Below are 15,264 nucleotides of genomic sequence, written 5' to 3'. Positions count from 1 at the left end.
TGGTGGGCTGTACAGGCTCCCAGAAGGGGAGGTGTGGAGAGTGACCTGTGTTCGCACACAGCGTTCTTGGTTGTGGCAGCAGCAGCCTCAGCGTTTCATGCCCGTCTCTGCGGTCTCTGCCGAAAGTCGCGGCTCGCGCCCGTTTCTGGAGCTCATTTGAGGAGCGCTCTTAATCCCCTCTCCTCGCTCACCAGGAAGCAAGGAGGCAAGAAAAAGTCTTTTGTCTCTTCGGCAGCTCCAGACCTTTTCCCAGACTCCCTCCTGGCTAGCCGTGGTGCACTAGCCCCCTTCAGGCTGTGTTCATGCAGCCAATCTCAGTCCTCTCCCTGGGGTCTGACCTCCGAAGCTGGAGCCCCACCTCCCAGTCCCCGCCAGTCCTGGCGGGTGAGCAGACAAGCAGGTGAGTGCCGGTCGGCACCGATCCTCTGTGCGGGAATCTCTCTGCTTTGCCCTCCGTACCGTGTTGCTGTGCTCTCCTCTGCGGCTCCGAAGCTTCACCCCTCCGCCTCCCGCAGTCTCCGCCAGCGAAGGGGTTTCTTGTGTATGGAAAGCTTTCCTCCTAAACAGCTCCTTCCCCACTGGTGCAGGTCCCATCCCTATTCTTTTGTCTCTGTTTTCCCTTTTTTCTTTTGCCCTACCCAGGTACCTGGGGATTTTCTTGCCTTTTGGGAGGCCTGAGGTCTTCTGCCAGCGTTCAGTAGGTGTTCCGTAGGAGTTGTTCCACATGTAAATGTATTTCTGATGTATTTGTGGGGAGGGAGGTGATCTCCGTGTCTTACTCTTCTGCCATCTTGAAGCTCCTCTCTCCACTGATGAGATTTAAATTGGCTTTGTTTCCTTTGCCAGCTCCTTTCCCTTTCTATCTGCTCAGAAGCAACCACTGTCCTTACTTTGGTGGCTATTCTCCCAGCTTTTTTACTTTTGCTACTTTTCATTCATAGGAATTAAAAAAATATTATTAGTTCATTAATTGTTGGAATTGTGTTGAAAACTGTTGTAATTTATACATTTATTGGGATAAAATGACATCTTTATTAAATCTTCTAATTCATAAACAAAATTTTTCTATTTATTCAGGTTTCCTTTTAATTCCTTTAATAAATAATTTTTTCCATAATGTTTTATAAATCTTGTTTGATTTATTCATGGTAGCTGTAGATTTTATTGCTATTAAATATAGAATTATGTTCTTGCTACATTTTCTAGATAGTTTAAGACTAATATGTATGAGCAGTAGTGATTTTTGTCCGCTGATCTTGTATCAACAGTCCTACAAAAGTCTTTTGCTAATTTTTAGATTCTCTGAAATTATCATCTGAAAATAATGACAATTTTGCTTTATTCTTTGCAGATCTTAAAAGTCTTACTTTTTTTGTCTTGTTCACTGGCTATGATATCTAGTACCATGTTGAATAATAGTGAGTTTAGTAGGGTTTTACTGGCTTATTTGAAGGTATTTCTGATAAAGATTATCATTAACTCTGATGTTTGATATAGGTTTTTGATAGACATCCTGTATGAATTTAAGGAATTTCCCTTTAAGTCCTAGTTTACTGAGATATTTTTTACATTACAAATTAGTATGAAGTTTTCCTAATTTTACTGCATCTATTGAAATGACCATATGACTTTTCTTCAGTCTGCTATGTATGAATCGCAGAGAAAATTTTGATGTTCTGCTCTTAAATTCCTGGCATAAGCTCAAATTAGTTCAAAATGTATGGTGTTTAACCATAAAAATTTTTTTAACATGGAATCATCTTTGACATCAGCTGTTCTTTGATGTTTTTCTAATTTATCATTTTTAATTCTCTACTTTTTTATTTGATAATTTTTTCTTCCAACTCTGAGATATAACTGACATACAGCACTGTATAAGTGTAAGGTATACAGCATAATGATTTGACTTACATCATAAAAGGATTATCACAGTAAATTTAATGCATATCCATCGTATCATATAGATACCAAATTAAAGAAATAAAAAAGTTTTGTGTGTGTGATGAGAACTCTTAGGATGTACTCTCTTCAGAACTTTCATATATTATATACAGCCGTGTTAGTTATGCTTATCATGTTGTACATTACATCACTGGTACTTATTTATCTTATCACTGGGAGTTTGTCTTACCTTTTGTCTGACTTCACCCATACCCCCCTGTTCCCAACCCCCTGCCTGTGGTAACCACAAATCTGATAACTTTATCTGTGAGTTTGTTTTTATGTTTCTTTGTTTTTGAAGTAAAATTGACCTACAGACTTATGTTATTTCATACTGTATTTCTCTTTTTCTGTCTGACATTTCACTATGCATAATATCTTTCAAGGCCATCATGCTGTTGCAAATGGCAAAGTTTCATTTTTTTTTATGGCTGATATACTATTGTGAATATATGTACCACATCTTCTTTATCCATTTATCTGTTGATGGGCATTTGGTTTGCTTCTATACCTTGGTTATTGTAAATAATGCTGAAATGAACATGGGGTGCATATATCTTTTGTAATTAGTGTTTTTGTTTCTCTCTTATATATGTCCAGGATTGGAATTGCTGGGTTATAGAGTAGTCCAGTTTTTAGTTTTTTAAGAAACCTTCAAACTGTTCTCCATAGTGGCTTACCAAGTTACATTCCCACCAACAGTATAGGAGGGTTCCCTTTTCTCCACACCCTCTCCAGCATATATTATTTGTAGACATTTTTATGATGGCCATTCTGACTGGAGTGAGGTGATACCTCATTGTAGTTTTGATTTGCATTTCTCGAATAATTAGCGATGTTGAGCACTTTTTCATGTGCTTTGGCTTCTTTCTTTAATGGTGTTTTTTAAAGAGCAAATTTTTCATTTTGATGTCCAGTTGCTTGATTTTTTCTGTTATTGCTGCTGCTTTTCCCATTTTGTTTAAGAAATCTTAGTACCCTGTATCAGTTTCCTGTAGCTGCTGTATCAAATTTCCATAACCTCCCAGTTCTAGATGCCAGAATTTGGAGATCAAGATACTCATAGAGCTACACCCTCTTTGAAGACTTTAGAGTCTCTTTTGTGCACCTTCCAGCTTCTGGTGGATCCAGAAGTTCCTTGGTTTATGGTCCCATTGCTCCAGTCTCTGCCTCTATGATCACATACCTACTCCTTTTCTGTCTTGCAATTCTCTCTACTTCTCTCTTATAAGGACAGATGTGTTTGCAGTTACTGCCCACGTCCCACCCTGTCATAATCCAGGATAAGCTCCTCTCATTGAGAGCCTTAATTTACATCATTAGCCATACAAGGTCATATTCATCACATCCACGGATTAGGATGTAGACATATCTTATTTTTGTTTTTTAACATCTTTATGGGAGTATAATTGCTTTACATTGTTGTGTTAGTTTCTGCTGTATAACAAAGTGAATCAGCTATATGTATACATATATCCCCATATCCCCTCCCACACTCCCTACCCCATCCCTCTAGGTGGTCACAAAACACCGAGCTGATCTCCCTGTGTTGTGCAGCTGCTTCCCACTAGCTATCTATTTTACATTTGGTAGTGTATATATGTCAGTGCTACATACTCACTTCATCCCAGCTTACCCTTCCCCCTCCCCATGACCTCAAGCCCATTCTCTACGTCTGCGTCTTTATTCCTGTTCTGCCCCTAGGTTCGTCAGAAGTTTTGTTTTGTTTTGTTTTTAGATTCCATATATATGTTAGCATATATATGTTAGCATACAGTATTTGTTCTTCTCTTTCTGACTTACTTCACTCTGCATGACAGACTCTAGGTCCATCCACCTCGCGACAAATAACAATTTCATTTCTTTTTATGGCTGAGTAATATTCCATTGTATATATGTGCCACATCTTCTTGTGGAAATACTTTTTGAGGGCCACCATTCAGCCCACTACCTATCCCAAAGTAACAAAGATAAGATTTTTTTTTTTCTCCTAGAAACTTCATAATTTTAGCATTGACATTTAGATCTGCCAGCCATCTTGACTTATTTTTCTGTATGGTAAGAGGTAGTGTAATTGTCCATTTTTTTTCCATATTGATATACAGTTGATGCAGATTATTTGGTGAAAACACTTTACTTTTCACAATGAATTGCACTGGTATATTTGCAACAAATCATTTGACCAAAATGAGTGGATATATTTCTGGATGCTTTTATTTTTCATTAATCTATTTAGCTATTCTTATGCCAATTCCACATTGTATTAATTACTGTAGCTCTATGGAAGTCTTAAAGTCAAGAGTGTGAATCTTCTAGCTTTTCTGTTCCTTTTCAAGATCGTTTAGTTCTTTCAGGTCCTTTATATTTCCATATATATTTTACTACCAGATTGTCAATTTTTACCAAAAATAACAAAGCCTCCTGGAATTTGGACTAAAGTTGAATCTATAGATTAGTTTAGATCAATGAATCTGTAGATGAATTTAGAAAGAATTAACATCTATAAAATATTGAGTCTTCCATCTAATGAATATGGTATATTTCTCCATTTATATCAGTATTTTAAAATATATCTTAGCAATGTGTTTGTAGTTTTCAAATGTAATGATCTTTGATTTCTTTTTAAAAATTTATTCCTTCCTAGCCTGAACCAGGAAGAAATAGAAAATATAAACAGACCAATCACAAGCACTGAAATTGAAACTGTGATTAAAAACCTTCCAACAAACAAAAGCCCAGGGCCAGATGGCTTCACAGGCGAATTCTACCAAACATTTAGAGAAGAGCTAACACCTATCCTTCTCAAACTCTTCCAAAGTATAGCAGGGGGAGGAACATTCCCAAACTCATTCTATGAGGCCACCATCACCCTGACCCCAAAACCAGACAAAGATGTCACAAAAAAAGAAAACTACAAGCCAATGTCACTGATGAACATAGATGCAAAAATCCTCAACAAAATACTAGCAAACAGAATCCAACAGCACATTCAAAGGATCATACACCATGATAAAGTGGGGTTTATCCCAGGAATGCAAGGATTCTTCAGTATATGCAAATCAATCAACGTGATACACCATATTAACAAATTGAAGGAGAAAAACCATATGATCATCTCAATAGATGCAGAGAAAGCTTTTGACAAAATTCAACACCTATTTATGATAAAAACCCTCCAGAAAGTAGGCATAGAGGGAACTTTTCTCCACATAATAAAGGCCATATATGACAAACCCACAGCCAACATCGTCCTCAATGGTGAAAAACAAACCATTTCCACTAAGATCAGGAACAAGACAAGGTTGCCCACTCTCACCACTCTTATTCAACATAGTTCTGGAAGTTTTAGCCACAGCAATCAGAGAAGAAAAAGAAATAAAAGGAATCCAAATTGGAAAAGAACAAGTAAAACTGTCACTGTTTGCAGATGACATGAAACTAAGCATAGAGAATCCTAAAGATGCCACCAGAAAACTACTAGAGCTAATCAATGAATTTGGTAAAGTAGCAGGATACAAAATTAATGCACAGAAATCTCTCTCATTCCTATACTAATGATGAAAAGTCTGAAAATGAAATTAAGAAAACACTTGCATTTACCATTGCAACCAAAAGAATAAAATATCTAGGAATAAACATACCTAAGGAGACTAAAGACCTGTATGTAGAAAACTGTAAGACACTGATGAAAGAAATTAAAGATGCACAAATAGATGGAGAGATATACCGTGTTCTTGAGTTGGAAGAATCAACATTGTGAAAATGACTCCACAGTCATTTCATGCCAGTCTTTTAAAAATTAGTTTACTTTAAGTACAGTTGATTTATAATACAATATTAGTTTCAGGTGTACAACATAGTAATTCAATATTTTTGTAAACTAAACTCTATTTAAAGTTATTACAAAATAATGACTATATTTCCTTGTGCTATATGATATACCTTGTTGCTTACTTATCTGATACATAGTAGTTTATATCTCTTAATACCTTATGCCTATCTTGCTGCCTCCCCCTTTCTTATCCCCACTGTAATCACTAGTTTGTTCTCTGTATCTGTTTAGTGGTATTCATTTATTTGTTTTTTTTTTAGATTCCACATATAAATGATAACATAGATTATTTGTTTTTCTCTATCTGGCCTATTTCACTAAGCATAATACCCTCTATGTCCATCCACGTTCTTGCAAATAGCAGAATTTCATTCTTTTTTATGGCTGAGTAACATTCCATCGTGTGTGTGTGCGTGTGTATGTATTTCACATCATCTTTATCCATTTATCTGTTGATGGACACTTGGGTTGCTTTCATATCTTGGGTACTGTAAATAATGCTCCTATGAACATTGAGGTGCATATATCTTTTCAAAGTTGTGTTTTTGTTTTGATTTTTGACATATACCCAGGAGTAGAATTGCTGGATCATATGGTAGTTCTATTTTTAGTTTTTTGAGGAACCTCCATACTGTTTTCCACAGTGGCTGCACCAATTTATAGTCCCACAAACAGTGTACTAAGGTTCCTCTTCTCCACATCCTTGCCAAAATTTGCTATTTGTAGACTTTTTGATGATAGTCGTTTTAACAGGTGTGAGGTGATATCTTATTGTGGTTTTGACTTGTATTTCTCTAATGACTAGCGATGTTAAGCATCTTTTCATGTGCCTGTTGCCCATTTGTATATCTTCTTTGGAAAATGTCTATTCAGGTCTTCTGTCCATTTTTTAATTGGATTTTTTTATATTAAGTTGTATGAGCTATTTATATGTTTTGGATATTAACCTCTTATGAGTCATATCATTTGCAAATATTTTCTCCATTCAGCAGTTTGTCTTTTTTTTTTGTCCATGGTTTTTTTTTACTGTGCAAAAGTTTTTAAGTTTACTTAGGCCCCATTTGTTTATTTTTCCTTTTGTTTCTTTTGCCTTAGGAAACAGATCCAAAAAAATATTGCTACAATTTATGTCAAAGAGTGTTCTGCCCATGTTTCCTTCAAGGAGTTGTATGGTTTTCAGTCTTACATTTAGGTCTTTAATCCACTTTCAGTTTATTTTTGTATATGGTATTAGAAAATGTCCTAATTTAATTCTTTTACATGTAGCTGTCCATGTGCCAGTCTTCAAATATACAAAGGGACTGTATTCAGTGAGTGGCAGCCAGCTGTTTGCAAACCCAGATGTGCATAGAACAAGATAAAATGGGTTGTAAACTAAATTAGGAGGGACTTAATTTTTTTGGAATAGTTTCTTATAAGCAATGAAGTTATTGAATAAATCTTCTTCTCTGAAAATGATGAGAGTTTCTTCTTTATATTTAGAAGGCTCTGCATGCTGCTGCTGAAGAAGATGCACAGATTATGTATCTTAAAGGTTCTTCTCACAACTTTCTATTTTCAAAACTTCAGTAGATGGGACTATCCCAAAGCAAGCTCTCCCTCCCTTTATAGCTTCTCAGTTACCCCACCTAACAAAGCCATCTGTAAATTTTACATCTGTGAGAAATTTTTAGTATAGCAATGAAGGCTTCTGTGAACTAAGTTTGTCATTGAGACAGATAAGATTCTAGTTTCTGAACAGCCATTCAAAGAAAGAAATCAGCTGCACATAAAGAAATAGGGTTAAATTACATTACTGGTATTTTTACTACAGAGTCTTTCCTTAAAATAATTTATCTTCAATTACTTTTTTTCCTAAAGACTTACACTTTAGACTTTGGCATTTGGTCCAATTCTGCATAATTTTGAATTACAGAAAAAAGTATACGTATTAACTGACTGGTATGTTGTAAAAATCTTTTTCTAAGATGCAAGGAACCGATTGATTGAATAGCTTTTTAAAATAGGTGTAAAATCTTTAAATCCCTATTCTGTCACAGCTTTCCTCACAGGAATGACAGTAATCTGACTGAATTTCTTAACTAAATTATGCAGAATCATCCACGTCAAGCAACACTTATTTTATTCATGGTATAGAGAATCATAGTCTGGCAGTGTTAGGCTCACAGTATAAACACAGATATCGAGGTTAATTCCTTTGCCTGGTGTTACTTGCTAGGTCCTCTGGCAGAGCCCTGATTAGATCCCAGGCCTCTTGATTCCCAGGTTAATACAATTTCTAGTTAAGTCAGGCTGCTTCTAACCTATTGGTGTATGTCTCCTACAACTAATTCACCAACATTGGGTGAAGTCACTTAAATGATTATGTAGCCAAAATAACTCTGAAGGAAACTTCATGGGACGGTTTCAATACTTGCCTTTTAATATTCATTGTTCCTTCCGAATCCAAACAGGCTTGCTCTGAAAGTATTCTTCCCATAATCATTGGTCTTCACAGCATACCTATTTTGAAATCAGTACTTATTTAATAGCTGAAAAATATTCCTAATAAATTGTTTGGTGAGGAAAAACATTATACAACAGAATGTAAACACACAAACACACACACAACACTTCTCTGAAAAAAGAAAGCAAACAAAAATATTGACCATTCCCATCTCTGAGTGATCATATTTTGAGCGGTTCTTTTTTTCCGATTTCCTTGCTTAGCTATAATATTTAAAATCCAACAATAAACATATATTGCTTTTATGAGGCCAAAAAAAAAATCAAAAGGCTCTCAAGTCCCAATCTTCTTGTGATTTTGATTGGGAACATAATTTAAAGTGAGCGTACTTGAGCACTCCTTAGCATTTTGTAGTTCAAATGGAGAGCAGCAATGAACAGCTAACATCTGAGGCTATCAGACAGTCTGCCTACTTGTGAACATTATTCTAAGTATAATTTTTCAGTGAAATGATTCGGTTCTTAATACTGCTCAAATATGCTCTCAAATATTAATATCTTAGTGGCTAAAAAGCTACTCAAATTTGACATTCAGTATATTAGGTAATCTGAATTAAAAGCACTACATTCTGAAAGAAGGTTTGATTTTTATTAGGGCAAAAGCAGCCTACTAAAAAAAATACATTCTTAGTTTTCAATGTATAATTATAATTCTATTGTATAAATGTCATTAATTTGCCTCTAAGATTGTAATTACTCACTATTTCATGATCTATTCAAATGGTTCAATCAACACTCTTTCACTAAGGAGGTAAAATCATAGAAATAAACCCGAAGTATAAAAGGAACACAAAACATTATTTTTACATTATGGTGCTGGTTGAACATATTTTAGGAATAGATGTCCTTCTAAACTCTCTTGGCATGTCAGTATATAATGAATCACCCTTAGGACCTATGACATCTTTAAATCGAACCTAACTTTTAGTCACTAGTGTAAGTCCGCCTACTGGTATTTGGTTTTCAGTATAAGACAATGTACCACAGTCTTGTTTAAAGTGGATTTTTATATTCTTGAAGCAAACCAGAGGTATAGCTCTATTTGAATGGCCCCTGCTTTGACTAAAATCATTCAGGCTGGAAAGATTTTTATGTAACAATTTGTTTAAGAGCTCCAAATCAAACTCTGCTGATTATTAATAATCAATTAGTAAATCAACACTGGGACTTCTTTGGAACCAAAACTTTAACCCTATAGCTCTCGTTATCTGATTTAATCTTCATCCCATTAGCCATTCTTATTATTTCCTGTATTGTTCTGTGTATTATTTCCAGCTAAGTTCTTCTGAAATTATTTCCTTGTTATTTCCACTGTAGCTCAGCTGTGGAGAGGACTTCATAGGACTGGAAATCTTAGGCCTCTTGGGGCTTGCTAAGGAATGTCTAAAATCCCACTGCTCTAAATATATCCCCACTCTGTTTGACTGTTTTAAAACTGTTCCCTTTGTAATCTGGAGAGTGTTAGAGGTAGGGAAGGAGGGAGAAGTAAATTCTCCCAATGGAGTAGAAATAATTAAGGGCTGAATTTGACGAATTGTGTCTCCCAGAATAATGTTGGTTTGGGCTCTGGTGTCAAGATTATATCTAGGAATATGAACATCTGGGCCTAATGAGATTTCAGCATGCATTTGGATCGTGAATAAACAACCTTTCTCCAACCTGGTCACTGCTGGCTACATCAATAAAAGGCTTGTCAATGATTACAAAAATCATTCTCTGACACCTATTGACCAACTATCTTCCCCAAACAGGGCAGATTTAATCACTCTGGAAAGCAATTCCATTCATGGATTATAGTGAAAATGAGATAGGCAATTTCTAGCTGTTTTTTGCCCCAAAGCACACACACACACACACACATACACACTCACACACACACAAACACACACACACACACACACACCCCTTGTGTAGAGAGCTCTCCTGCTTCTTGGCATACCCATCAACCTCACAGGAGGGGTCCTGAGGAAGGATTTCACACACAACTGACTGGACTAGCAATATTAGTGACTGCTATTTGGACAGCTTTTAAAATGCAAGTGTTATTCAAGGTGAGAAATATATCCTCCTCTTAACAGGCCTTTTCTTCGTTGACTGGTTATTGTTAGCAGAGCCCAAAGGACACATATGTTTTAGAGACAAGAATTGGGGAGGAAATGTTGCAATTATACGTGTGTTGCTTCCACAGAGCACAGATGGGAGGCAGCCTAGGAGCTGAGGGAGGGGCCCTGAGTGGAGGACAAATGCTGGTGTGACTCCACCCCCTTAGGTTTCTGCACAGCCTATGTCCCATCCGATGTAAACAGGTCTGGTCACACCCTCAAACAATTTCTAAGCTTTCTGTCAATAACCTAGGATTCACAGAGTATGAGAGTGAATCTTTTCCTTCTTCCCTCTGCACTTATTGGTTAACTTGAGAAAAAAAAATGTAGTTTTTGTTTCCAATGTTGTTTTAGGAATATCAGGAAATTCATTTGAACAAGATGTGTTAAAATATTATTCCTATGTAAATGAAACAAGTATGGAAGTCAGGGGGATAAGGAAATACAAAAGATTAAAAGCATTAAAAATTATTCTAAATCAGGTAAAGTCTGGATCTGAGGTGCTGCAAAGTCCCTTTCAACTCTGAGATTCTAAAGCTTTATCATCTATATTTGTATGGCATATCCAATTTACAAAGTACTTTCACATTTATTCTCCAATTTGAATTTTACAATTACCTTAAGTCAAAACACATGAGCCCCACAGATAAAGAAACTGAGGCTGAAAGATTTTGGATGATTCTTCCAAAGTCACCAACTCCTTGCAACAGTTGAATTCTGATTATGATCAAGGTTTCCTGACTACCGATCCAATGTTTTATGGCCTTTAAATCACACAGTACTCTGTGCAAAGATATGAGATAAGTTATACCAACATATTGGAAAGCCTCTTGGCTAAGATAGGGTTCTAAATGAGTAAATTTGTGCAGATAAACCCACTAAAGCTGTTTTTATTCTGTTGCCTTATTAGCATGCCAAAATCTGGTAGACGTATGGTCCTGGCCTTCAAGAATATTAACTGTTAAAGATAATAGAATTGTAAGTTAGTTCCCTTTCCACTTATATTATTTAGACTCACTCAACAAGCAAGGGGTACATATACTCAGGTTCCGGGTGGGGTTTATAGTTGGGATAAAAGGAGAAGTAAGAAAGGACGGAACCTGGTCTGCTAAGGCTTTAAGGAGAACTGGGACATCATTATAATGATTACAACTGCATCTTCACAGTTCGGGATCCACAAAAGCTGGAGAAGTGAGAGAGCATCTCTGGGAAGCCAGTGTGAATGCACATCTCCTGTGCCCAGGACTCCACCCTTACAGCCCTGATTCTTTCTCTGATTGTTTCTTTATCTTCCATGAAAATTAACCTGTCTCTACACTCCTTTTCTCTGTCTCATATCTTTTATTGATTTGAGCTGATTATTATTGCCTTCTTGGGTAATATTATTACCCAAAGTAATATATTACCTTCTTTAATTTTTCTGAGCTATTCTACTTTTGACTTACCTCTGCTTAGAGGATGAGTTTGAATGTGCTAGTTACCAGCACAGACTTACTGGGGCTCTGACCACCTTTATATATAGGTCTATTACCTATATCTTTGCGTGATGTCCCCCATCCTCAGCTTTCCCAAGTGTTGTGAGGTCACGTGGCACAAACCATAGTTACCATAAGCAAGGACTATATTTTTGGCAGTGCCTTTAGTTTTTTAAACTTTTTATTTTATATTGGAGTATAGTTGATTAACAATGTTGTGATACTTTCAGGTGTACAACAAAGTGATTCAGTTATACATATACATGTATCTATTCTTTTCAAATTCTTTTCCCATTTAGGTTGTTACAGAATACTGAGCAGAGTTCCCTGTGCTATACTGTAGGTCCTTGTTGGTTATCATTTTCAATAAAGCAGTGTGTACATGTCAGTCCCAAACTCCCTAACTATCCCTCCCCCCAACCCTTCCTCCCTGGTAATCATAAGTTTGTTCTCTAAGTCTGTGAGTCTGTTTCTGTTTCGTAAATAAGTTCATTTGTATCATTTTTTTTAGATTCCGTATATAAGCGATATCATACGGTATTTCTCCTTCTCTGTCTGACTTACTTAACTCAGTGTGACAATCTCTAGGTCCATCCATGTTGCTGTAAATGGCATTATTTCATTCTTTTTAACAGCTGAGTAATATTCTATTGTATATATGTACCACATCTTCTTTATCCACTCCTCTGTCGATGGACATTTAGGTTGCTTCCATGTCTTGGCTACTGTAAACAGTGCTGCAATGAACATTAGGGTGCATGTATCCTTTTGGACCATGTTAAGCAAGGACTTTATCCCAAGAATGGGGGCAGGCTAGAAGTCAGAGACCTCTCATGCACTATACTTCCTGGCGTTCTTTATTTTTTTAATCTTAACTTGCTAAATTTTTATTTAAGTATTTCATTTTATTTTGAACAATCTGATTTATTGCTTCCTGTCTATTCTCTTGGACCCAGTTTCAAATAAACATATGTAAATATAAATATTTTAGTAACACTTCAGACAGTAAGAAAATTGGATAGAAGTAATAACAAAATCAAATAAAGTAGAAGTCCTCTTACCTTATGCAATACGGACCAGTAATTGGTTAGTAAAAAAGTCATTTAATGTGAGGGATATTTTTTAAATGATATATTGTTTAAAGATCATATTTTAACTTAATACATGTAAATATCTTTTTATCGGCATGTTCCATAGTTGTCCATGTTGTATAAAGACCATCATTGCTAATACAATATCTCTAATTTCTAACTCTGACTTCTTTAAAGTGAAAATTTGACACATTTGCAAATTAATGTTGGTGCGTAAGTCTTAAGATTTTGAGAATATTTTCCCAATCATTTATAAATTTCTTATCTATACCTCATTTACAAAGAAAATTTTATTTAATCAGAGAACTGAACTTAGTTTTGATAGAAATAACTGTTTTCCACTCATGTTTTACTCAGTTATATATTTGAATGCATTAAAATTTTTTAAATAAAACCATTTAAAATAACACTAAAATACTAAGTAACATAAGGCAGCAACAGAACTGATTCTTGATAAGTCTGTGACACAACTGATGGGAACAGTAGTACCAACGGCTTGGAGAATAAAATAGTCTTCTGGTCATGAGTGTTTGCTGCGCCATGAGCCTCAGTCACTGTGCTTTACAGAGAGAAGAGAGAGAATCCATTCAACCAGCAAGTGAGCTTAGGGGTTTTCCTGAACATATATACTCAACATGATTCATAATTTCTCTTAGGTTATAATAACATGTAAGGTTTAAAATGGAGAGGAAATTTCCACTGGTGAATTTTAAATAAAAGTGACTTCCGTTAGAAGAATACAAAAGAACACACAATTAAGACTGGTCAGTATAGGTAAATAAACAGTAAGAAACAGAAATAGGAACCTCCTCAGAATACACACAGAAATAAAATCCAAGTGAATGAAGTAAAAGTAGACTTCTGTTTGCCAAAAATTCAAGAAGCAGAGAACATGAAAGAGTATTTTGTAACAGACATTCTTTAAATGCACTGGAAAACCAGAAACGACAGGGAAACCAAAAAAAGAGAAACAAATACCAAGTACGTGAGCTGAGGCGTAGCTGCTCTTGGGGATGTGCTAATCTTGGATTTTAACACAGATTGAAACAGTAGCAGAGACACCGGAATTCAGAAACGCAAGGAGTTGGAACTGAGATCACCAACATAAGTTGGAACCTGAAGAGTCTGCACTCAATGAAAAGGTTAAAAAGAAAAAGGAAAAGGAGAGCCTCCAGGCACAGGGAGAATGTAAGGAAGTTTACTTTAGTTTGGATTTTGAGGGGCTAAAAAATATTTCCCTCCATTGGGGCTGTACCAAACATTGTCTGGTTTGGACGAGAAATCGCCATAGAAATAGCTCTTACACCAGGAATACTTCTGCTAAGAGTCATGGGATCAAAAAAACATAACAATTCCCTGATAGGACATGGTTTCAACCTAGGCTGCACAGAATTCCTATGAGAATGAAAATGAGTTTACAGTGCAATTATAAAATAACAGGAAACAATCTACCAGGAATCGGACAGCATATACAACAGGAGATTTCAAATCCCAATAATAGCGGAAGATGGAACGATCTGACAGAAATTCTGAAGTAAATTGTTAAGATGATTAAAGAGAAAAAAACTAGAATTGAAGATGTAGACAAAAGGACACAAAAGCATACGAAAATAAGATGTAGTGATAAATGGATATAGAGGTGGCCAGATGGACAAATATGTGTACATCAAGTGTCGTAAAACGTTCATAGTAGAATATAGCTGGTGGTTATACAGGTGTTCAGTGTAAAGTGACTTCTTATCTGTTTGAAGTTTTTCATAGTAAAATACTGGGAGAAATATACTACGAACAAAGAATGGCAAGATATAAAAAGAATCAACTCAACAACTATAAAAGCTGGGGAAATATTTACAAAACTGTTTGCAGGCATTAGCCATCAGCAAAGGACCACAATAAAATACCGAGGACCACAATAAAACTGGAATAAGCAGGTTTGGGAACAAATAAGAACCATCTCACCAGAAGTATACAACTCAAATGATAGAGACCAAAGTTTAGCATAGAGCACTGGCAGTGGTCCTCAGAGTGTGGTCCCCTGACTAGCAGCATCACCATCACCTAGAAACTTGTTAAAAAAGCAAATATTCAGGCTCCTCCACAGAACCACCGAATCAGAAACTCCAGGGCTATAGAGCCCAGTGCTCTGATTCTGATGCTCTCTTATGCATCAGAGAATCACTGGTTATAGGGAAATAGAACTTCTGATATAAGGTAGCTAACAAAAAATTAATGATAACATTAATGATAAACGTAATCTTGAGAGAATTCCCTTCCAAGTCCAAAATGAATAGTATTATCACTTCTTTCAGTGGAGTACT

General features: G+C 36.0%; 1 pseudogene; it reads right to left on the bottom strand.

The window, feature by feature from the left end:
* LOC114890256 overlaps positions 1–14,277 on the bottom strand; it is a 177,641-nt pseudogene extending 163,364 nt beyond the window's left edge.
* Positions 14,278–15,264: the final 987 nt, after the last annotated feature.

Source organism: Monodon monoceros, unplaced genomic scaffold (genome assembly GCF_005190385.1).
Source record: "Monodon monoceros isolate NGI ecotype Baffin Bay Population unplaced genomic scaffold, NGI_Narwhal_1 Super_Scaffold_11, whole genome shotgun sequence".
NCBI lineage: Eukaryota > Metazoa > Chordata > Mammalia > Artiodactyla > Monodontidae > Monodon > Monodon monoceros.
This window is presented reverse-complemented; position numbering and strand designations above follow the sequence as displayed.